The 25,260-nt window shown below is 41.0% G+C and overlaps 1 non-coding gene across 1 annotated transcript; it reads right to left on the minus strand.

The window, feature by feature from the left end:
• Nucleotides 1-7,631: 7,631 nt before the first annotated feature.
• LOC116540866 lies at nucleotides 7,632-7,740 on the minus strand. Its single transcript, XR_004264617.1, has one exon. It is a non-coding gene; the product is annotated as a U6 spliceosomal RNA (small nuclear RNA).
• Nucleotides 7,741-25,260: the final 17,520 nt, after the last annotated feature.

The raw sequence follows: 25,260 nt of genomic DNA on the forward strand, positions 1-25,260 counted from the left end.
GCTCACGTGAGACCTTATTAGAATTAATGTAAATTATACATACTGGTATGTGATTTATTAAATGCAAAGAATAAATTTATCAAAATTTGATATCTACAAGTGAACTGCAGTATACAAGTCATCTCAGACAAACCATATGAGACTAAAAATGGTACTGTTATCACAACAGGTGTGATGAGTGACCAGTGTCAAAGAGCATGATTCTGAACCAAAATATGAAGGGCAGCTAAAACAGACTATATAGTAGTTCCCTTATCCATGACATGTGTGGAAAAGACACACTTGCCACGTTTTCCTATGGTCTCACACCACAGAAACAATCATCAACAAAGAAGTCTTCAGTGATCAAACGTGTGGAGGGTTTTTCCCCACCACCAAGCAAGCGATCATTTCTGCAGGTGACACAAGCTGGGTGTCATCTAATTCAGTTCTCATACTCTATCTGCAGATAGCATCAGATTCCACAGGTAAAGGGCTCAGTCCCAGGAAACTCCCTCCCTACATCAGTCCTAAGTCTGAAACTCCAGAACTTCTGACCAGCCGGCTTCAATTTGGGGTTCAATTGCGGTTCCCAGGACTCCCTCTTTGGGTTAAATTGAATTGCTGGAATGACTCAAAGTACTCGGGGAACACATTTACCAGTTTGCTATGAATGACATTACAAAAGGTACAGATGAAGAGATGCACCGTGCAAAGTGTGGGGGAAGTGGGACAAAGATTCCATGCCCTCCCAGGACACACCGTCCTCCAGGAGCCTCCATGTATTCAGTGAACTGGAAGCTCTCAGCCCAGTCCCTTTGGTCTTTATGAAAGCCTTGTTACATATGCACCACTGATTAAGTGAATCACTGGCCGTTGGTCACTGAATACCTTCAGGCTTTCTCTTTGCCCTAGAGTCTGCAGAGAGACAGAAGATCCCAACCCTCTAATCAATGTCTTCACGTTAATGACCAGTTGCCATCCTGAATCTATGTAGGGGCTTCCAGCCATCAATCATTAGCATACAAAAAGACATCAGTTTGGAATCTCTAACGATTTTAAGGATTGTACACCAAGAACTGAGTCAACGTTCAAACATAGATTTTACATTCGCAGTTTTTATGTCTGTGGTTGCAGCTAATAGTCAACTGTATTCCAAAAATATCACATGGAAAACTTAAGAAATAAACGTAAGTTTTAGTGTACCATTCTGAGAATGAAACCTTGAGCCCCCTCCATCCAGACCAGGATGTGAATTATCCCTTTGTTGGGTACATCCACACTGCATATGCTGTTCACCCATTAGTCATCAACACAGTCTCCTGTTGCCAGCCATCAACATCATTAAGGCCTGAAGATCCAAGGTCACTCACAGCTCATGATCTTTTTTCTGACTTAGATTCAGGGGGAGCATAGTGGCCTAACACTGCGTTACAACGCCTGCCTATTCACCTCACTTCGTCTCATTACACAGGCATTGTATCACTTCACATCATCACAAGAAAAAGGATGAGAACCATAACGATATATTTTATTATGAGTTATTGTTAATTTCTTACTGTGCCTAATTTATAAATTAAATACTATCATAGATATATATGTGTAGAAAAAATGGTATGTGATTCAGTGCTATTTGTGGTTTTAGGCATTTACTGGGAGTCTTGAAATGTATCTCCTACATTTAAGGAGGAACTATTGTACTGATTTTGTTGAACACAACACAGCCTCTCTAGCTCTGCAGTTAAAACTGTTCAGGTTAGGATAAAACAACTTATCATCAGAAGCCAGCAAAACATAGGAATCAGACCAGGAACAAGGATCCTTGCAAAAACCTTCCAGCTGCCAGAGGAGAAGAGCTCAAGAGAGATCGGTGTGTTACTCTGGCTAACACTCTTCTGGGGAAGGTGCTGGGTGGTTTACTCAGCTGTAGCTATATGCTCAGCTCGACGTGTAACAAGGCCAAATTCACCTGCCATTTTACCTCCCACAGAAAGAACCACTGGAAAGATCACTCCTTTAAGAGCTTATCCACTCCGAATCACACCTCACCTTCAGAGAGAAGCTTAAGAAACACTGGGGAGGGGTGGCAGGCTGCCAGGCAGTACTATCTGATGTGAAAAATATATCAAAAGAAAACTATCAATGCCCTCCTGCTACCAGAATGTGCCAATGCTTTCCCCTCTCCCTAGTAAAAGAAAAACATTCTTTTTAAACCTCATATAAAGCAAAGTTGTGTGATTTCCTTGCCATCCCTCATGACAGAGAATCTAGTCATAGGTGAGCCATGTCATCATAACACAGACTTCAAACTCATCCCTCAAAGGAAGAGGATCAGTGAGGAGCATGGGTATTTACCTATAGCATTCACTGCCTGGTCTTATTTCCAACTGAAAGTATGTATGAAGACTTTGTGATTCCAGTATTATAAAGTACAACCTCTTGAATTTGTTCCCTTCCAAGGAACGGAGATTCTATCTGAACCCACCCCATAAACCAAGGTGGTCCAGTTTGTGCTGTGTGGTAATGCATGGTGTCATTTTCCTCAACCCTTTCCATTATGTGGCAAATATCTACACAAATGTTTTCTAAATATGTAAAGCACATGTCATCAGATCTTATGATAAAAAAAGCAGAAGAAAATCAAAAGGATAAAGTATATCTTAAATGACTACATTCAATTACCATAGAACTTTAGTTTTTTAACTAGTCAAAAATATATCCACTGTATTATTTCAACTATGACTCCTGAAAAAAGTAAAACTATGAAGATGGAAAAAATCAGTGGCTGGAGTTGCTAGGAAGAAATGGGGAGATGAACAGGCATAGTATTGAGAATTTTTAGGGCAGTGAAACTGTTCTGTCTATAATATTAAAATAATAGATACATGTCATTATACATTTGTCCAAATTCACAGAATGTACAGTATTAAGAATGAAGCCTGATGTCAACTATAAACTTTGAATGATTATAATGTGTCAATGTAGGTTCATCAGTTGTAACAAATGTACCACTTTGGTGGAAAATACTAATAGGAAATGCCATGCATGTGTGGGAGGCATGGAAAATAATGAGAAATCTCTGTACCTTCCTCTCAATTTTGCTGTGAACCTAAAACTGCTCTAAGAAATAAAGTTATTGATCTAAAAAAGATACTCATTGTCTATGCATCCCAAGAATTGCAGAACAAAAACTAAAATGAAAAATAAAAGATATTCACTGAACCTGTTATTATGATATATTGAAGCAAGACATGGTGACCCCCACAACTGGAGACCATTAAAGTAACAGCATGTAGGCATTATTTCTCAAATTGAAGGATATTAAATATGTAAAATAAATAAATTTAATTGCAAGCTCAGGCAAGAAAATATTGATAAAATGAATATTTCACAATTCTAAACGGATTTAGCACAATATGAAAACTAGATTATTCATGTAATGAAAATAAAAGAATTTTTTTTTCTAATTTTAACTTAGAAATTATTAGGCTTATTTAACAATTTTACTGAAAGGCTAATGAGATAAGGAGGACAGATTGTAATTACCTAATACTGCTATGATAACTTACAAAGAAATACCTGTTAGTCACCAAAACTCAGAAAAGTAATCAGCATCGCAACTAAGGATAGATCACACAACAGAAACTAGTACCAAGTTATCTTATCTTAGATTATTTGCTGTTAAAATGAAATTTTAAAATAACACCAAAAATTAAGTTGGGGCTAAAACTTTTGTGCAGAAAAGATTTCACATAGCAGGCAAAAGATTGACATCGTTAGGCCCAAATGCAAGGCTGGCCCCTTGGCGGATGTTTAGGAAATCGAGAGGGTTCCCATCATTCCCTGAGAAGAATGGCTCACTGCGTCTAAAGTGTTTATAGAAACAATGTGGTTACTCTGAACAGATGCTTTCCTTCTGGGAGTCTGGAATTTGGGTACGTGTGAGGGAGAGTAACCTCCATTTTAAAAACTCGGGTACTGAGTCTCTAATGAGATGCTGGTACTGGTAGACATCACTGCACATGTGTTGCCAAAATGTGAGACTGGGAGAATTAAGCAGATCCTGGGAACTCCGCAGGAGAGAACTCCTGGAAACTTGTGCATGGTTTCCTCCAGACTTGACCAAATGCACTTTTCCCCTCTAATTTTGCCTGTACCCTTTCATCGTAATAAATTAAAGATCTGAGTATGACTATTTTCTGAGTCCTGTGAGACCTTCTAGTGAATCACCAAACCTGTGAGTGGTCTTGGAAACCCTTGACACAAATGCATCATATAAGATTTTTATTAAGTTGATGTATGTGACTGTCATCAGATGGTTATTTCACAGAATAACTTTCCCTAATCTGTTTTTTATTTTATTTTTTCTCCTTGATATTTGATGGAGATTCTTGTATTTCTGTATCTAATTGAATAAAGCCATAAAAGGAATAAATAAAACAATTATTTCAGAAAATAATGTGAAATAAGCAGCAATCCTAGTTTAACCAGAGTACAAAATAGAAAATCTTGATGATTGACAGTATGTTCTACAATATGAATGTTCCTTAAAAAAAAAGAAAAAATAGTCAAACTTCTGCAACTCAATTGGGGCTTAATTTCTTTTAATAACAATTGTGCAGGCCAGGTGCAGTAGCTCACACCTGTAAAATCCTAGCATTTTTGAGAGGTTGATGCCAAAGGATTATTTGAGCTCAGAAGTTCCAGATCAGCCTGGACAATATAGTGAGACCTCATCTAAAAAATACATATATACATACATACATACCTTAAAAAGAAAAATAGCTAAGCATGGTGGTGTATGCCTGTAGTCCCAGCTACTTGGGAGGCCGAGGAAAGGATCATTTAAGGCCAGGAAGCAGAAGTTGCAGGGAGCCAAGATTGCACCACTACACTCAAGTACTGGCAACAGAGGGAGACACTGTCTCAAAAATAAACAGATAAATCTATCAAAAAATAATTGTGTATCCAGCTAGATGTAACCACACATGACTATGGTCCCAGCTACTCAGGAGGAGGAGGCAGGAGGACTGAATAAGCCCAGAAGTTCAAGGCTAGAGTGAGCTGTAACTGTACCACTGAATAGACACTGTATTCTAGCCTAGAAAACACAGACCCCATTTCTTGTAATAATAATAATAATAATAAATTATTAAGTAACTTGTGTGACTGGAGAACTCATCATTCAAGTAACTTGTATACCTGGAGAAAAACATATGACCACTGAGTAAAGTACAACAGTCTACTACTGATCATAGAGTTCCTTTTACTTGCTTCTAATCTTTTAATTTCTTATAAAACTAGAAACATGGTTCACCCATTAAAGGCAGTTCGTCACAGAACAAGTCAAAAAGTCAAAAGAACTGCATCCAAAGTGTAGGATGTGTTATCCGCTCTCCCCACAAATAGTGGATTTGGTCATAAAGAATCAGCAAGACTTTTAACTTATCAATGTGTACATAGGCACGTGCAAGAGCACGTGTGTGTGTGTGTGTATGTGCATGTGTATGTAAACTATGACAGATAAAACCATTTTGCTTATGTAAGAATATATAACATAACTTGTACTTCTCACAAAGGAATTGTTTCTCTGTCGTCTGCACTCAGTAGATATCTCCAAAACCTAATCTCCAATTTGTATGGGTGCACGCTGGTTGAGTTTTACAGTTCTTGTTGCCATTTACTTATGGTACGAGAAAGGGATTGCTGAGTTCCCAGTTCTAAAGATAGTTACTTTCTTAGTGACACCTATTAATACGTAATACAGTTCACCCTTGAACAGCAAGGGTTCGAACTGCAGGGATTTACTTATATGCAGATTTTCTTCTGCCTCTGAAAGCCATGGACGGTAAGATCCACCTCTCCTCTTCCTCCTCAGCCTAATCAACCTGAAGATAATGAAGATGAAGACTTTGTGAGGATCCACTTATGTTTTATAAAAAGTCAATGTTTTTTCTGATTTTCTTTCTAACAGCGTCATTTCTCTAGCTTACTTTGTTGTAAGGACACAGTACATAATAATGCAGCACAAATGAAATAGGTTTTAACGGACTGTTTCTGTTATCAGGAAGGCTTCCAGTCAGTGGTGGGTTATTAGTAGCTAAGTTGGGGAAATTAAAAGTTATACTCAGATTTTCAACTGCACAGGGATTAGAGTCCCTGACCCCCACATGATTCATGGGTCAACTATATTTATTTACTAAATACAAACAATTTATTATAAAAATGAAATAGAAGATCCTTAAGTATAACAAGTTCAATTTGTTATAATGTGACTATTGAGAAAACATACAACATACTAACCTTTTTTCTTATTTATGCAAAAAATATTATATAGCATTTTAGGAATTGTAATTAAATGATTTTTTTCAGACGATACTGTTTCAGGTTATAAATTAGATAAAACTACCGTCTTAAATAACTCTGAATTCCAAACTAAAAAAGTTAAATTTTGAAAATTAATTTACATATATGTGTGTGTGTGTGTGTGTGTGTATATATATTATATATACACACTTGCAGTTAACACATTTTTAAACTGATCTTTTTCCATTAAAACTACCTTAATCTTACATCTTACTTTCTTTTTTTTGAGACGGAGTTTCGCTCTTGTTACCCAGGCTGGAGTGCAATGGCGCGATCTCGGCTCACCGCAACCTCCGCCTCCTGGGTTCAGGCAATTCTCCTGCCTCAGCCTCCTGAGTCGCTGGGATTACAGGCACGCGCCACCATGCCCAGCTAATTTTTTGTATTTTTAGTAGAGACGGAGTTTCACCATGTTGACCAGGATGGTCTCGATCTCTTGACCTCGTGATCCACCCGCCTCGGCCTCCCACAGTGCTGGGATTACAGGCTTGAGCCACCGCGCCCGGCCTTTACTTTCTTTTTTTTTATCAAGAGTAGGACCAACAAGATAAATGAGACATTTACTATCAGCAGTCTTACTTGCTTTGAAGTATCTTCTTTTTATGTTCCAAAATTTGGTGTCAAATTCTATGTATAAAAAAGTAATAAATAAAATTGCTACTTTAATACTAAAATAAAAAATATTTACCAAACATATTAAATTCTTAAACCATTTCAGGCAATATCAGCACTAATACTAGAACTTTAATTTATTAGTTGTATTTATTGTGGCTTGTAATTCAGGGCATTTTAGCTAATTCATATAACTAAATTGACATATAAATATATTATTATCTCATTAAAATAGATAACATAATTGTCCCCGTTACTGAGCTCATCAATCACACCAACAGCATGAAATTAACAGATGTCAAAACCTGGCTTGGACAACCACCACTCCGCTACCTCCTCAAACTCCGAGCCGGCACGTCTGTGCCAGGATGCTGGATCTCCATGGTCCTCTCTAACTAACAGACAAGAAAAAACCCTGCTTTTATTGTTTTTCAGGTTTATGAAGGAGACGCAAGTTGACATTTTCCCATTTCCAAGACATGTACTAACAACATATTTGCATGTAACAACCCACATGTTACTCAGCTCTGTTCTCCTTTCATACATCACCGTACATCAATAGTTTTATAGTGATCATCACAATTTTAATATCGGGTATCTCCTGTTTTGGTTTGACTCACACTGCTTCCTTAGAACTGGTCAAGAAATAGTGAAATGACCTTCCAGGGGCAATGCAAAATATGGAATGCTTTATGAATTTGTGAGCCATCCTTAGGCAGCAGCCATGCTTATGCTTATCCGCTACTGATCCAATTTTAAAGTATGTGCTGCTGAAGCAAGTACAAAGCCCTGTTTTCTACATGGATACCCATGAGTCACAGATGACGCTTAGCTCTGTTCAATCCAACTCACCTATTTGAGATTCAGAGAATTTTATTGAATGGCTTCCTGTGAGGTGGAACTTTAAAGTAGATTTAAAACTTGAGGAAGATATGCAAATAGCCTGGGAGACTTTTATTCTTGTAGAAATGGATTATCTGCGGGGCCAACCCCACTGCTCTGTGGACAGGTAACATGGAACCTTCTGCTATCTAACCAAAGCTGCTGCAAAAGATATTTTAAAAAGCCTCAAGATAAAATCTGACAGCAAAAGGGAAAGGGAACTCTAATCTCTTCCTGCAGCGTTATTTGAACATCTCTGACTGGTGGAAACAATCTCAACCAATATTTGTTAGAGAAAAGACCAACAGGGGTCCCACAGGATATCTTACCATGAAGGCCTAGGCTAAGTCTAGATAAGATGTGGGCTCCAAATAACGTTTTTAGTGTAGGGGAAGCATCAATTTGCTGACTATTTGTGTGGGTAAAGCTAGGAGGCCTGGCCCCCAGAGCAGGGTGCCAGGAACAATGGCTGAGCATAAGTACATAAACTAATAAAAACCGTAGCTTTGAACTCCATGTATAAATCATCATGAAAACTGAGGGGTCTGAATCAGTGAACGCATCCCGGCGGCAAAGGTCAATCATTATCAGATTGCAGGACCAGTTACAATGGCAGCAATACAGCAAGTGAATCCATGGAAACAGCAGAATAATTAGAATGGCCTCTGCTCCCCCTTCTGACTTGTAAAGAAAGACTGCCTTCCCTGGACTTAGAAAACACCTTAGCTGCTTGGAAAATTCAAAGAAGGAAGATACACAAGATAGCCCCAGGAGACAATACAAGATTTTCTGCTAAATTGAACGTTTCAAGACCCAATAACTCACTGGAAAAGTCAGGCCAGGCATGGCGGCTAGCACTTTGAGAGGCTGAGGCAGGAGGATTACTTATGCTCAGGAGTTCAAGACCGGCCTAGGCAACATAGTGAGACCTTGCCTCTAAAAAAAAAAAATTGTTTTTTAAAGAAAAAGAAATGAAGAAAAAAGTCAAAGATGTGGCTCTATTTTTATCGGATGCATGGGGATTATACTTTGAATAACATGAACCACATTGAGATCCCTAGGGATAAAGGTCTTAAAAGTCCTGAAAGAATCCTGCATTCTACCTCTAACTAATCTAGCCTTCTGCTTGATTTCTAGCTAAAAAGTGGACTAACTCTTGCTATTTCAAACGACCTGAACCAAACTATGAACTCTCAACTAATGTATAAGATTCAATGGTTGCAATTATTTTAAACATCAATTTAGTATTAACTGGCCTTTTAATACAAACACCTTGTAAAACCATGAAAAACAGCATAATCCTCTGCATCTCATACACACATATCTTGAGTAAAGACATTAATATTTTGCTGAAGAAAAATACTGACAATACCTGATAAGCCATAATGCACAGGAAGCATAAGGGCTGTTCTAAAATAACAAAGAAAGAACTCAGTTCAAGAACTTTCATAAAGTCATTACTAAGCAGCTAGTTTGATACACTTTATCCATTTAATATGCTGCCTATCAACGTAGACATAATAACCATTTACATGTACCAGCTTGTGTCTATAAGCATCTTGGGTGCTCACGTGTTCCTCTTTGTAAATTATCACCAAGGCTAAAAGAAAGGGACAAGGAAGTCTCTTGTTCCACTAGGGTATGCCATAATACAAGTTGCTAACTTGCAGTCCCCTGGTGGCCAAGAAACTGTGCTGAGTTCATTTATCTAAAGTAGGCAAAGATTTAAATGAAGACTCCCCATTGCTTTCCTAGTCTGATATATTGTGATTAATATCAGCTAGGGGTCAGATAAGAGCTATCTACAGCCTGAAAATAATAAATAATAATAATGGCAATACTAGTAGTCATAAACTAAAAGTCCACACTTCAAAAATAAAACAAATACAAAAATCTTCAGTTAATGTAAGATTACAAGACCAAAAACATCAGATTACAAATAACAAACACTCTATAAGACAAAACGAATCCTACTCTATGTTCTTTATGTTGCTTAGTCCAAATATTTGCTTTTCTACCTGATTATTTGTGTTGATATTTTTCACTATATGCCAATAATTATGTTAATCTTACTAATATTTCTGACTTAAGTGACTCCACTCTAGAACACTCGGGTTTTTATTTTAAACAAGAACTATTGTACTCTCTCAGCCTATCAACAGCACATACATTTGCTTGGTTTTTCACTAAAAATTCCATGATTTGCTGTCTCTTGCAAATTATAGCAAATAAAAGTGGTGTGTTTCCGTCCTATAAAACAGCAAAAAAAAAAAATTTCTTTTTTCACAAAATTACAAATTTCTCAAACGAACTACAAATCTTCTCTAAGATGTTTGAACTTCAACATTCAACATAGAAAGGAAATAACGAAAACCAGTCCCTTCCTCCTCACTCCTCTGTGCTTTCAGATGTGCTGCTCTCTGCCTTGCAAACACCCCTCCTCTGCCTCCCCACATTAACTGTGGTCATCGCCAGAACTCCCTTCAAACATACCAGTCCCAAGAATCCTTGCTTTGCTCACAGCACTTAGCATGGCATATTGTAATCACTTCATTGTTTCCCTCTGAAACCAAGAGCTTCTTGAGGGTAAGGCCTGTATCTTTTATCTCTACAGCCCCCAAAACATAAAACATAGTAACAAATTTTTTATATAAATTAATGATCTAAATTATTATCTCTAGAGCAGTGTTTCTTAAACTACATTCCAAAGAATATTTGCTTATTGTACTCCAAGAAAGACTCCATGACAATCTGCATATGAGAAGTATTACAAAGCTGTATGTCATAACCAATAATCAAGAAATCTCTAGAACTTTACCTAATACACATCTGACAATAGTTTTTGTGGCAAATATGAACATTTAAGGAATTAAGAGTTTCAGAGATACAGTTTCCAGAGCTTCCCGATACAGCTGGGGGCTTCCTCTAGGCGGTACAAACTTCCTTGACTCACTTCTATCAATGATGTTAGGCTCTCAGATGCCAGTGTCAGGCACTCCTGCTCCAAATGGGCCACTTAGGAAATGAGCTCTGACTTAAGAGTGATTAGCTTCAAATGTACATATTTTCCATATTATTAAACAGTCCATGGGTTTCTTTTAATACAAGAGAACAGATTTTTATCTTAACTGCTATAAAGCTCAGTATGTTCTGTGTAAGAGAGAGAGGCTTAAAAACTTAAATATTAAAAAAACCAAAGCTCAGGAAGAAATTCTATTCTCAGTTGTAGTGGTAATGCTGGGACCCTAATGCAACTCTACTTTTTAAATCCATTTCTATTGGTTTCCATTTAAATGGCTATCTAAAATTATTTTTTATTTTAGGCTAAATATAAAGCAAGTACAAATATAATGGCTTGTCAATGAAAGTTCTCACACTGATCCCCATGGGTTACTTCTAGCATAATGAAAGTCAGTAAGTCACCTGCCTTTCTAAGGAAGATTGCTGGGGAGAAAGATATAATGTCTGCAATATTCATAAACTATCCAACTACCACCAGGAATAACCTAAAAAAACTTCTGGGCATTCGTATGGGAATATGATTATTTGCGGTATAAAGAAAAAGTTTTAAACTAAATTCTAAAATCCAACCCCATACCTGAGGGATTTATATAATCTATAGACTATATATTATAAACAAATACACACTGACTTAAAAGCCTTGAAATCTTTATCAAAATAAACTACAACATAAGAGTTGTAAACTCAAATACAAGGACAAAGGAAGGTGATCTGAGTAAGGAAAGTACTGACGTGGGCAGAGTAGCAAACTGGAGAATATATGCCTTTTATAAAGGAGCTACCTCTGCACAGCAGGCCAACGGTGATAGAAACCCAGGGGACACCGTATTTGATTTTTTACGACAAGTCTGGAGTCCAGATTGCTGCATAAGTCTTCTAAATTTTACATGTTGACTCAATTTATAGAGGCAAACAAATCTGTGCACATTTAGAATACAGCCCTTTTGTTTTTATATTTGCTATGAATGTGTAACTAAATGGTTGTGTATAATCCAAGTATCTGCATGTAAAATATTTTCTTTTTCTAGTATCATATGTTTTACTAAAAAATCAGGCCCTCATATATAATAAAAATTGCTATTAAGACTCATAATACCCATTTCAAGAATTTTTCCAACATGTATTCATTTACAATCTATTTGTATATAATTTTCCCAGGTAGTTAGACAAATAGATAGTTTATATGACTGCCAAAACTAAATTATTAAAATAATTTCTATGGAAATTCTTTCAATCAAAAGAATTATTTATATCAAATTTATAAATGAATTCCCTGTAAAATGAAAACACACTTCTCATCTGAATATATATATAACATAGTAAATACTTTCCAGGTATGTTTTCTTTAATTTCTCTCTTTTTTTTTTTTTTTCTGATACACAGGCAGTTTTAATTTTCAGTTTGCTACATCAACCTTCAGAATGCCTGCGTGCCTCTGAGGTCATTCTTAGGAAGGCTTTGTGAGCATAAAATATACCTGCAAAATGAGCATTGTGTTTCCTTCTGATACTTGTCTCACTTGCATATGTAAAAGTTTCAGTCTGTGTTCCATCCGGCACTCACGTTTGTGACATACAATTTCCTTAGTTTTCTTCAAAAAGCAGGCATTTTTTCATTAATAATTCATGCTTTCCTATTTGTATCTGTTAACACTGTGAATCCTTACATATATCTTATATCATTTCAGTGTTTCTGGATTTTCTATTCTACTCCACGCATTTGTCTGTGTGTTCAGCTGTTAGTAAACAATTAATGATAGAAATTAACAGCACATTTTAATATCTAGAGAAGCCACTATTTTTTCAGTCCGTTATAAAATTATTTAAAATGTCATCACAATAGTAAAAGACAGCAGGTGTCCTGCAAAAATTTTAAAACCTTGATATTTTCATTCGGTTTATGTAAAATTGATACACACAGAAAGAGCTCACATTTTGAGAAAAATATGTCTTCTCATTCAAGAGCACAAAACCCACCTCCCACTTCCAAGTTTCCCTCTAAGACCCTTCAGTAAAGAACCGATCTATGTAAAACGGGCAGTTTTATCTGAGAAATTTTCGCCTACAGATAATGACTCCCGGTATTTTTGATAGGGGAATGGGTTCTCTCAGTAGCGACCTCCTGTAATGTATAAAACACCATCTTTCAAACGTGAACGTTAAAATAACAACACTGTATGTGCCTAACTTTATGAGCTAAATCACTCACATTCTCCACCAAGGGCTCCAGCCAGGGAATTAGGAGGGATAAAACAGCTGAGGCGCATTTGGCTCCGCTGCTCCGAGGGTGCCCGGCGCCCTCCAAGGCCCCGTCCCAGGGGGAAGCCGGGCCTAGGGAACCCTCCCACCCGGGCTGAGCCCCGCTACCTGTGCGGCTTGTCCCGGGCGTCCAGGCCTCCGCTCCTGCGCCCCAGGCAGCTCCTCCTCCGTGGCGTCGCCCCTGACAGCCGCCCTGTGGATCTTCCGCGGCTCCGCGACAAGGATTCGGTGCCCGGAAGAGGTGTAGACGGGGTCTATGGAGCCCAGGACCTGAGGTCCTGCTCTGTCTTGGCTCGTGGCCCCCGAAGCCGAGGAACTTCAAGGTGGTGACTTCTCAGATCCCCAACAACCAGCTCCTGAGCCGCGGCTCCTCCCACCCCCACCTGGCGCCAATCCCCAATCTGCGATCCCAAGTCTGCTTTCTAGCCCAGAATCCGCGATCCAGCTGGGTCGACCACAGCCTTCAGCAGCAACACTCGCAGCCTCTGACTTCTCAGACCAAGGAAGCCCCCGCAAAGCCCTTAGGCGCGCGCCTGCGCCACAGTGGCCGCCCGGCTCCCGGAAGCCGCTCCCAGGTGCGCGCAGGCAGGTGGGGCCGCAGCGCGGGGCAGGAATCGCTGGGCTCCGGGTTCTCCTGGGCTCGCCCAGGCTGCCAGAGGACCACAGGCACAGGATCGCAGGCGCGCATTTTATATCACAAACATGAGATCCTGATGGAACATTATCTTTTGTGTTTTTTTTTTCTTATCTTTGGAACATTATCAGTCCTTACATATATCTCATATAATGGAGGAAAAGGCGGCCTGTCTGACCCTGAGGCTGCCCCACTCATCCTCAAAGAGAGATCAGGTCTGGCACGGGCACTCCTCAGCACTGGAGCGGCTTCGAGGATGGCCTGCCTTCAGCGCTGAGTCTCTGGCCCTGGGGTCTGCCTGGCAGCTGTCAGGGGTCGGGAGGCACATGGAAAGTCAGGGGTTGCTCCTTCCCCTACGGGCCCCCACTGCTGCCCATGCTGGATGGGCAGCTTGCAGGTGCAGCTCTGGTACTGGCGCGGGATGGCTGAGCTTCCCTTGGGTGTCGTCAGGATCACCAAGTGCACAGCCCATCTGGCCTGAGGGTCCGCTCCTCACGGACACCTCTCCGGATCCTGGGCCCCTATGCTGGACACTCTGCATCCACACTGATGAGACTGAGCAGCTGCTGGCGGGGCTGACCGCCTGACTTTGCCGCCTGGGTGCCCAGCCTCAGGATTCCTGCTGCTGCGGGCCTGGGCCTCGTGTGGGGTGTCCAGCCACTTGCTGCTCCCATGCCACATCTAGGCTGCCGGGGTGATCGGGCGCCGGCGGTGGATGGGGGCCCACGTACCTGATGTCCTTAGGATCAAGTGCATCGCCCGCCCACCTGAGGGTCTGCTCTGCCTTGGCCTCCTCCAAGAGTGCAGGGGCCACCAAGTGGCAATTTAGGAATACTTAAATTGAAGGAAATATTCCTTCTCTCTCTTTGAGAAATAAGTGGTGATTTCGTTTTCTTTTGTTTTTGATACTCAGCTAGAGCACAAAACAAAGGTGATGCAGAGGTGACGGTCCACAGCCAGTTCCTCTATTGATTACCTCCAGACATAAACGTTCGACATAACTGCTCTGGTTGTCACTTTCACCTCAACACTTACATAGGCGTACAGATCTGTTCAATCACAACTGTTGGATTTAGAATTACTTAATACACAATTATTTCATAATAATTTAATACCCAAACTATTTTTAATAGTTTACCACCTCTGAAGTCCTGAATTATTCATTTTGTCTTTGTTTATAAAACCATTGCTATAGTAAGAGAGCAAAATCACAAAACTCACATTTCATTGGGTTACAAAGCCCAAAATAAAATTCCCTGCACAGGACTCTTGGGCTGTTTTCCTGCAGGATCAGCCTGCTCCTCCCTCGGGGCCTACCTATTTTTTCTATAATAAGCTCTTTACACTGTATTTTCAATGAAGTTATCTGCCATCTTTGTGCTGCCTCTTGATGAAAATCTTTCTTCCAAGTTAGACAAGAACCGGGACATCAGCTCTTTCCAGTAATAGCTCCATTTCAGTTCAAATTTCCAGAACTGTGGGTACTGAATAACTGGCACTCTAAGTGGTGCAGAAGGAGGCCAGGAGGGGGCGCCAGCCATCACACTGAGAAGAGGGCCCTGCAGTGTCCCCAGCTGCCAGCAGGGGGCGTGCTGCCAACACACCGTGAGTAAGAGGACCCTACAGTGCCCAGCAGCCAGCAGGGGGCGTACCGCCACTACCCTATGAGCAAGAGGGCCCCACAGTGCCCCAGCAGCCAGCAGGGGGTGTACCACCACTACACAATGAGCAAGATGGCCCTGCAGTGTCCCAGCTGCCAGCATGGGGTGTGCCACCACCACACTGAGAGCCAGAGGACCCTACAGTGCCCCACGCAGCCAGCAGGGGGCACACGGGCACCACACCATGAGCAAGAGGACCCTGCAGTGCTCTGGTTGCCAGTATGTGGGTGTTGCCACGACACTATGAGCAAGAGGGTCTTGCAGTGCCCCCAGCAGCCAGCGGGGCCGTACACCGCAAGTAAGAGGGCCCAGCAGCACAGGCACCACACTGAGAGCCAGAGGAGGCTGCACTGCCCTGGTTGCCAGCAGGGGGCGTGCTGCCACTACATTGTGAGCATGAGGGCCCTGCAGTGTCCCGGCCGCCAGGAGGGGGCGCCCGAGCCCACCTTTTCAGATTCCTGAGGCTCCCCTGCTGCCCTGCATCACGTCACAGCGGTCTGCAGAGTTGCGCTATTCTCTGTACAGACCTGGGGGACACTGCGAGGGTGGAGCTGCGTCCTCAGCACAGACCCTGGGGCGGGGAGTCTTACTGTGAGAGGGCCTGGCAGTGGCCGCTGCTAGCAGGGGGCGCAGGCACAGCACCATGAGCATGAGGATCCAGTCCTGCTCAGCCGCCAGCAGGGGGTGCCCCAGCCCACCTTTTCAGATGGCGGACACTTGGCACTGTGACGCAATGCAACGCATGCACATACCATGATGTGATGCCACCCACGCACACGCGATGTGACGCACGCACGTGCCCTGACACACATCAGTGCTGTGATGCCACCTGAAAAGGTGGGCTCGGGCGCCCCTTGCTGGTGGCCAGGGCACTGCAGGGCCCTCTTGCTCATAGTGTGGTGCCCGTGTGCCCCCTGCTGGCTGCGTGGGGCACTGTAGGGTCCTCTGGCTCTCAATGTAGTGGCGGCACACCCCATGCTGGCAGCTGGGACACTGCAGGGCCATCTTGCTCATAGTGTAGTGGCGGTACACCCCCTGCTGGCTGCTGGGGCACTGTAGGGTCCTGTTGCTCACAGTGTATTGGCAGCACGCCCCCTGCTGGCAGCTGGGGACACTGCAGGGCCCTCTTCCCAGTGTGATGGCTGGCGCCCCCTACTGGCCTCCTTCTGCACCACTTAAAGTCAGAGTGCCAGTTATTCGGCACCCACAGTTCTGGAAATTCGAACTGAAACGGGGCTATTACTGAAAAGAGCTGATGTCCCAGTTCTTGTCTGACTTGGAAGAAAGATTTTCATCAAGATGCAGCACAAAGACGGCAGATAACTTCACTGAAAATAAATACAGTGTAAAGAGCTTATTGTAGGAAAAATAGGCCCCGAGGGAGGAGCAGGCTGATCGTGCAGGAAAATAGCCTAAGAGTCCTGTGCAGGGAATTTTATTTTGGACTTCTTCACATTCCTGCTTCTGTCTCAGGTCTCCACCTGTTTTGTTTTTTCTGCTCCTGCCTTAGGTCCCCGACTTGCCCCTCTTAGGCTTGTGGGACCTCCTCACTGTTGGTTAAGGCACATGTGTGGTGATCAAGCCAAATCCAATATTGGGGCTGGCTCCTTCCCGCCTCCCAGGAAGGCCCTACAGTGGTCACCTCTGTACCTCCTGTGCCTATCTCTTTTGAATGTCCTTCTCTGCCGTAATCTGTACTTATGGTATCAGGTTTCTCTTAAGCATGTCCCCTTTGTCTTTCTTATCAGCATGTAGCTAGCAATTTTCTGACATCTTAACTGTAGAGTGAATGATGACTGGGGCATCCTAAAAGGAGTTCTAGGGTGTTTCTTTCTGCATAGGTACCTCTTCTCCCTCCTACCAACGACTTACAAGTGCCCATCCACTCCAGCATTAGAGATGCTATTAATATATAAATCTTTTATGGATCCTCCAGATGAGTCTTCCCACCATGTTCATGTCTAGCTATTTACCTACTCTAACAGAGCCCACTATCCTGTCTTTCCCAAAAGTAGTGAAGGAACGATTCACTGGAAATCACAGGAAATGAAATGAATGTAGATGAAAACTTTACAACTTACACAAATAATCACTCAAAATCATCCTTACACTAAAAATGCAAAACTGTATAATTCTAGAAGAAAACATAGAATAAAAGCTATATGCCCTTGGGTTCAGTAATGAATTTTAACAAACAACACAAAGTGTCAATACACACAGAACAAAGAATTAAGTGGATTTTTTAAATGTTAAAAGTGTATACTCTGGAAAAGACCTTGTTAAGAGAATAAAAAGACAAGCCACATACTGAAAGAAAATATTTACAAAATACAGATTTGAGAAAGAATTTATATTCAATATACAAAAAAATCTTAAAACTAAGTAAAACAGCCCAATTAAAGATGTACACAAATCTGAACAGACACATCACCAAAGGATTTAAGAGAAACCAGCCCTTTCAAAAGACTCCACCACTGATATCAACCAACTGCTCTAGCTGCCTCTCCTTTCTTGCCTGATAAGAGGCCACCCATGACACAGAGGTTCTGGCCAGTATACAGAGCATGCACAGAACAAGTTTTCATGTCCTCTGCTTCACCTTTTAATGTCAGAGGGCTGAAAACTTCACCCTGGGATCATGCTAACACTGCCATTTTTTGTACATGGGACCCATGAAGGAGTAAGAAACTCAACTGTGACTGCACGCATTTCTCCTTTCATAAATATATTCATAACTCCTCCTAGAGCTTATTAAATATGTGTGTTTGGCCATGCCACTCAGAATAAATTACTCTTTCCTTTACCTCTCCCTTGAAGTGTCTGCTTCTGGCTTCTGGCTGGAGTCTGTTTCCCAGCCTGTTAGAAGGACTACCCTGTAGGCTGCAGCCCTTTAGAGGAAATATATCTCTCACTGGGTGCAGTGGCTCATGCCTGTAATCCCAGCAATTTGGGAAGCCAAGGTGGGTGGATCACGTGGATTCAGGAGTTTGAGACCAGCCAGACCAACATGGTGAAACCCTGTCTCTACAAAAAATACTCAAAATTAGCCAGGCATGGTGGTGGACATCTGTAATCCCAGCTAACTGGGAGGGTGAGGCAGGAGAATTGCTTGAACCTGGGAGGTGGAGGTTGCAGTGAACCAAGATCACACCATTGTACTCCAGCCTGGGCAACAAGAGTGAAACACCTTCTCAAAAAAAAAAAAAAAAAAAGAAAGAAAAATAAAAATAAAAATAAAGAAATCTCTCATTTCCAAATTTATGAACCTCATCATTCTTCAGTTGACAGTGTTACAAAGTTCAAATGACCTTCCATACTCTCCCACAGAAGTTCTAGAAACTGTCATTTTGTTAATTATTTTAGATGCCTGAGGGCTTGTAATCAAATGAGTAGAATGTTGAAATTGTGCTTTACCAGCTCTAGATCCAATCAAGCAGATGTCTAAAATTAACCATGAGAATATGTATGCCTGATTCATGGCTAAAATTTTAGCATGAAAGCTAGGAGATCTCTATTTGTGTTTTATGCCTATTAATGTATGTTATGTGATATTTTCTTAACTCCAGATAGCAATGCAAAATTAATTTATAAAATCCTCTAAAAGTGCTCTATTCTAACTTAGCTTGGAAAAAAAATAAGCATTTATAATTAAATATTCCCCAAACTGCTAGAAATGTAGAAACTGATACAAATGTTTTTCAAGTTAACACAATTTAGACAAAACATCATTAAAGAAGATCGATTTAATGTTTTTGGTGTAGTAAAACGACTATGTCTTCAGAGCTATCTCTATTGAATATAAAATAAATTTCTATTCTGCTTGAGTTCTAGTCAAATAAGCTAATATACTTACTAGATACTTACAATCTTAAAGCTTATAGATTTGATTCTAATTAAGTTGTTACTCTTATAAAAACATTACTTCAATAATAATTTTAACAGTAAATCTGCCTAATAATAGTTTCCAAAATACTTTTGGTAATTTTTAACCTTAAAGTTAAGCTAACTAAAAGATTTGCATTAAATATCTAGATCATTTATAAATAAGATATAATACTAAAACATTAATTATTGAACATAACTAACTCAACTTTATATACTTTTGGCTCCTATTTTTACGGAGAGACTAAAGATATTTTGGCCTGTTAAACATTTTTTTGTCTACCACACTGAGAAATTGTACTATGAGGAAACATATCCCTCTAGATGTTGGGAGATCGTATATTCATACATTTTCTAATCTACTATAGAATGTTAATATATGACAATTTAAAATTGTCTACTTAATCCTAGTTTACTCTGGAAAATAAAGATTACTAAGTATTAAAAATATAATCTATATATAAATAAAATTACTAGAAATAACAGAATACCTATAAACTATGCAAAGTATGCAAGCAAAGTAGGGCAAGTTTTGCAAGTAAAGTAGGTTGTATTTTTTATAAGAAAAACTATACAAAATATACAAATAAAAAGAGATACCTAACTTTCGCTGGGTTGCATTTATATGGGTAAAAGGTTATATTTTCAGAAATTATATAAAATTTCTGGAAATTTGTCAATGTCCTCCTTATCCATGCTATGTGCCAGCATAGTGTTATGAGTCATAATTTCAATTATTCTTTTAAATGTTGTATGCCACAGACAAAATTGAATATCCTTGTCAGTTGTGGTATACTGAACTCTCATCAGATCTTTCATCACAGCGATTTCATGCTCTTTGTCATTTAGATATTATTTAGCCCTGACGCTTTCCTGAAAGCTCCTGCAATCAGCTGCAGGTCAGAATGTTTGTCTCCAACACAGGACTCCCTCTGAGACTCACAGAAAACCCTATGACAGGTACTCTGGTTATAAGCTTCTGCTGATATTGCTTAAATAACTTTAACACCATACACTTGACTCAGTGAAGTTCTCCAGAAGTCTAGTTGAGAAACTGATGGGTTCAAGAAACTGCTAACCCAAGATTCAGCAAGACTGGAATGGATTACATGGCACTGAACAAACTGATGAAAACTGACTATAATTTTATAGCGTTTTTTTGAGCATTGCTGGTTCTTTAATGTTAGGGTTTCTGGAGCTAAGAAATCTCTTTCTCTTAAGCTAACTATAACTCACAACAATGTAGTAGATTATACTTTTGTAAATAGAAATGAAGCATTTATCTTTTTTTCCTCAACTGATTTCTCCAGAATTTAGAAATTCTTACTGAATACTCTTAATTTCATGACAATAAAATTGTTAGCAGTTGTTAGCAGAAGTCCAATAAGAATCTGTTCACCTCAGAACAGGACATAATAGGAAACTTTGGTTATATTATCAAGGCTTTTACTGGAATATCATATTTAGGAATAGTGTACCTAAGATCAGTTATGACCAGCAATTTTAAGGAACTAAGGTTGAGTTTTATGGAGCCCATCCTTACAAAGCACTCTGAGAAAAGCCAGCCTGATATCTAGATTACAGGGGGTTTACAGTCTTACAGGTTAGTAAGGAAGGTCATATCCCTGTAGGCCCAGGAATTTGGAGATAATCTGGGGGCCTCAAGAAGAGAAGAATTCACCCAAAGCTATAAGGACTGCAGCTGAAATTTGATAGTATGCTCTGGGCTTGGCTTTTAGCCTCAGTAAGGCCTTTAAAAGTCCAATCTGAGATTCTGTAGGAAAACTTTCAGCAAAGAAGCTTGAAGGCACCTATGTGGTCAGCTCTTGTTCTTGCCGCACTTACATAATCAAGCAAATCTAACAAAACTCGACTTATTTTTAAAATAAGAGTAATCTGACTTTGATGATCTATGATCAAAAATGATGGCTACTACAGAGAGAAATTTTACGTTTCAATGGAAAACTGTAACTCAGCCGGGCGTGGTGGCACATGCCTGTAATTCCAGCACTTTGGGAGGCCAGGAGTTCACGACCAGGCTGGGCAACATGGGGAAACCCCATCCGTACTAAAAAAAAAAAATTAGCTGGGCATGATGGTATGTGCCTGTAGTCCCAGCTAATCAGGAGGCTGAGGAGGGAGGCTTGCTTGTACCCAGGAGATAGAGGGTGAAGTGAGTTGAGTTTGCACCATTGCACTCCAGCCTCAGTGACAGAGCCAGACCCTGTCTCAAAAATTTTTTTTAAATAAGAAAACTATAGCCCTTGAGGGTTATCAGGTTCCAGTCTTGTTTTTTGTCTTTGGGCTATTTTTACCTCTTTGTAAACTGAATCCTGCCATCTGATGAATTTTGTCCCATGATGATACTTGTGGAACAAGAAGCCAAGTATTGTCTCCCCTACTAATGTATCTATTGTCGCTTAATTTGAAGGCCTCCAAAAGAGGAAGGTTTTGCTCCCCAGAATGTATAACCAAGTTGTGACACATTCATGCAATGGAATACTATTTAGCCATAGAAAGGAACAAGCTATCAACTCACAGGAAGACACGAGTGAATCTTTCATGCACATTGTTAAGTGGACAAAGACAGTCTCAGGAGAATCCACACAGTGTGACCTCATTTAATGAGATTCTAGAGAAGGGAAACTACACAGATGGGAAGCCTTTGGCTGCCTGGGGTCGGGGTTTGAAGCATTCCATATTATACTTTAATAGTGGATACCTGCCACTATGCATTTGTCAAAACACACAGAATTTTACAGCTAAATGGGTAAATCAAATCTATTCTAATTAAATAATGTTATTCAGGATGTGCAGTATACCCACACAGAATACGTAGTCTGAAAAATAACTTAACTATGCTACAAATTACAATGGTTTGGATGTGGTTGGTCCCTGCAAAAACTCATGTTAAAATTTGACCCCCAATGTGGCAGTGTGGGGAGGTAGGGCCTAGTGGAAGGTGTTTGGATTATGATCAATCCCTCATGAATACATTAATGCCCTCCCATGGGGGTGAGTTCTGTCTGCTCTGACAGGAATGGATTAATTCCTGCAGGAGTAGATAGTTAAAAAGAGTCTGGCTTCCTTGGCTTCCCTCTTGCTGTGATCTCTGGTGCACCCCTTGCTCCCCCTTCCACTTTTCACCATGAGGTGAAAAAGACTGAGGCCCCACCAGATGCAACTGCCCAATCTCGGACATTCCAGCCACCAGTACTGTGAGCCAAATGAACCTTCTTTACCTACAAATTACCCTGCCTCAGGTATCGTGTTACAGAAGCACAAAATGGACTAAGACACAAATGTGGGAAAAAACTCACTGAAGGTGTAGGGAAAACGGTGCTGACCTAAGTCTCTTTGAAAAATGAACAGAATCTGTAGGCTGAAGGCAAATGAACTATATTTCATCATTGGATTCCATTTTATAAAGTTCTTTCCAACAGGGGTAATTGTGAACAACTGTAAAACCACAGTATCAGGCCGGGCGCGGTGGCTCACGCCTGTAATCCCAGCACTTTGGGAGGCCGAGGCGGGTGGATCACGAGGTCAAGAGATTGAGACCATCCTGGTCAACATGGTGAAACCCCGTCTCTACTAAAAATACAAAAAATTAGCTGGGCATGGTGGCGCGTGCCTGTAATCCCAGCTACTCAGGAGGCTGAGGCAGGAGAATTGCCTGAACCCAGGAGGCGGAGGCTGCGGTGAGCCGAGATCGCGCCATTGCACTCCAGCCTGGGTAACATGAGTGAAACTCCGTCTCAAAAAAAAAACAAAAACAAAAACAAACCACATTATCTGTCACTGGAATAAAACAATGAATTACATATGTCGCATATGGTAGGAACCAGGTCTCTCGCTGTTGAAGTGGGAGGTTCCAAATTAGCAAGAGGAGAAGGGTAGAAAGATTCATGTGAGAGTAGATCAGAGGTGAAGACATCAACATAAAATTATGTTTAGTTTAATACAGATACATACAGTTCTACATCAAAACCTTCCTAACTAGGTGTGTATAGGTAGGTGACACACACACATATACTTCCTCGCATTGCTAATGAGGGACAAGACACAATGTGCTCACTCAGCAGCCAGATAGAAGTTTCCCTACCATTCTGAAAGGAATCAGGCTCTTTGAAGAAATGTCTGATACTAGAACTGAGACAGTAAATATATGAGCCAGGATAATCTTGAAGTATCAGAAAGTAAGTACTAAAAAAAAAACAAAATTGGTGAGAGCTACAGGCACTCTCTTGCTAACCCTAAACCCTGACTGACACTGACCTCTTCCCCACAACCCCTCAGGTATGTCCCATTTCTGCTAAATTTTATCCTCCAAACTTCTAACCCTTAATACTCTAAATACAAAACCAACCTATAGGCAATCCCATCCCAATTTAATACTAAATTACACTAGGAAATGAAATCACAACAACAGAAAGGCATAGATCAATGTCTAACATAATTATATAATTAATAATGCTCAACAAAATAATCATAATTTGATACTAAGACATTCTGAAGGATTACAGACCATCATCGCTACATCCTTTTCTCAGAAAATCAAGCTGGTTTTGCATACTAAAGCCATCCTGCAAATAAACATCAAATACGCAGAATGAAGAAGCTGCTCAAAATTCTTTGGGGTGTTGTTAATTCAATTTGACTTCACATAAATTCTATGAGGCAGGCATTGCTATTATTGCCCTCACTTTGCAGATGAACAAACTGAGATGATGCATGGCACATAGCAGCCGCTGTTGAATTTCTTTTCCTGGCACCCTGGCTGGCAGCGATTGAAATTGAGCTTTCAAGGCTCTTAACACTTTCAAGGCCCTTAACACTTCCACGTCAAGCTTTATCGCCCTGTACAAAGTCCCTATCTCTTCACCAGCAGGACAGGGTCAGGGGTGGGAGATGCTCAGAGGACAGTAAACAAGTCTGATTCATTTGTTACCTGAACCTAGTCCAGGGCCAACCTGGCACAAGGAGGCCTCAGGAAATAAATTCAGCAAATGAACCAACACACACAGATGAACAGAAGTGGCCCACAATGAGGCTTAACAGTGACCTCGTCATCTAATCTGAAAGGAAGGCATCATGGTTTCCTGTTATGGGGAAAGAATCGGGCTACAGGGTGCATGGGGTTCTTCTCACATCATCACCCACCATAGACCTCCACATCTTGGGGCTCTCTGTACATCTGTATTTATGAGGCTCTGGTCCCTTGATCTAGAGGATTTTTTTTTTTCTTGAGACAGAGTCTCACTCTGTTACCAGGCTGGAGTGCACCGCCCAATCTTGGCTCACTGCAACCTCTGCCTCCCAGGTTCAAGGGATTCTCCTGTCTCGGCCTCCCAAGTAGCTGAGACTACAGGCGCATGCCACCACGCCCAGCTAATTTTTATGTTTTTAGTAGAGATGGGGTTTCACCATGTTGGCCAGGATGGTCTTGATCTCTTGACCTTGTGATCTGCCTGCCTCGGCCTCCCAAAGTGCTGAGCCACCATGCCGCCTAGAGGAAATTTGAGCCTTGGTTTTTTGAAGACCCAGGTTTGAGGACCTGGGTCTCAAGGGTCTCAGGTATCTGAGTCCTTAGACTCCTTGTGCCCCCATATTTGAGTCTCTGGGGTCTCCAAGGCCCTTGGACTTTGTGGGGAGGGTGGAGACCTCCAGATCCCTGTGTTTCAAGGGTACACATGGTTGTCTCCAAGTCTACTGGTTCTCTCAGCTTCTTTGGTGCCAAGAGTCCGCGTTTTTAACCCCTTTTGTCTCAAGGGCCTCAGTCTCTGAGTCTCTGGGCTCCTGGGTACAGTGAGAAGGGTCTTTGGATCCTTCCGTTTAGAGTCTGGGGTCTCCATGACCCTGGGTCCACGGACCACTGAATCAGAAGCCTGAACCTTTGGATCCCTCAGTCTTGAAACTCAGGGCCTCTGGGGTGCCCAGGGTCTCCAGATCCAGTCAAAAACAC

This window comes from Sapajus apella, unplaced genomic scaffold, assembly GCF_009761245.1.
Source record: "Sapajus apella isolate SASKATOON/1434 unplaced genomic scaffold, GSC_monkey_1.0 scaffold144, whole genome shotgun sequence".
Lineage (NCBI taxonomy): Eukaryota > Metazoa > Chordata > Mammalia > Primates > Cebidae > Sapajus > Sapajus apella.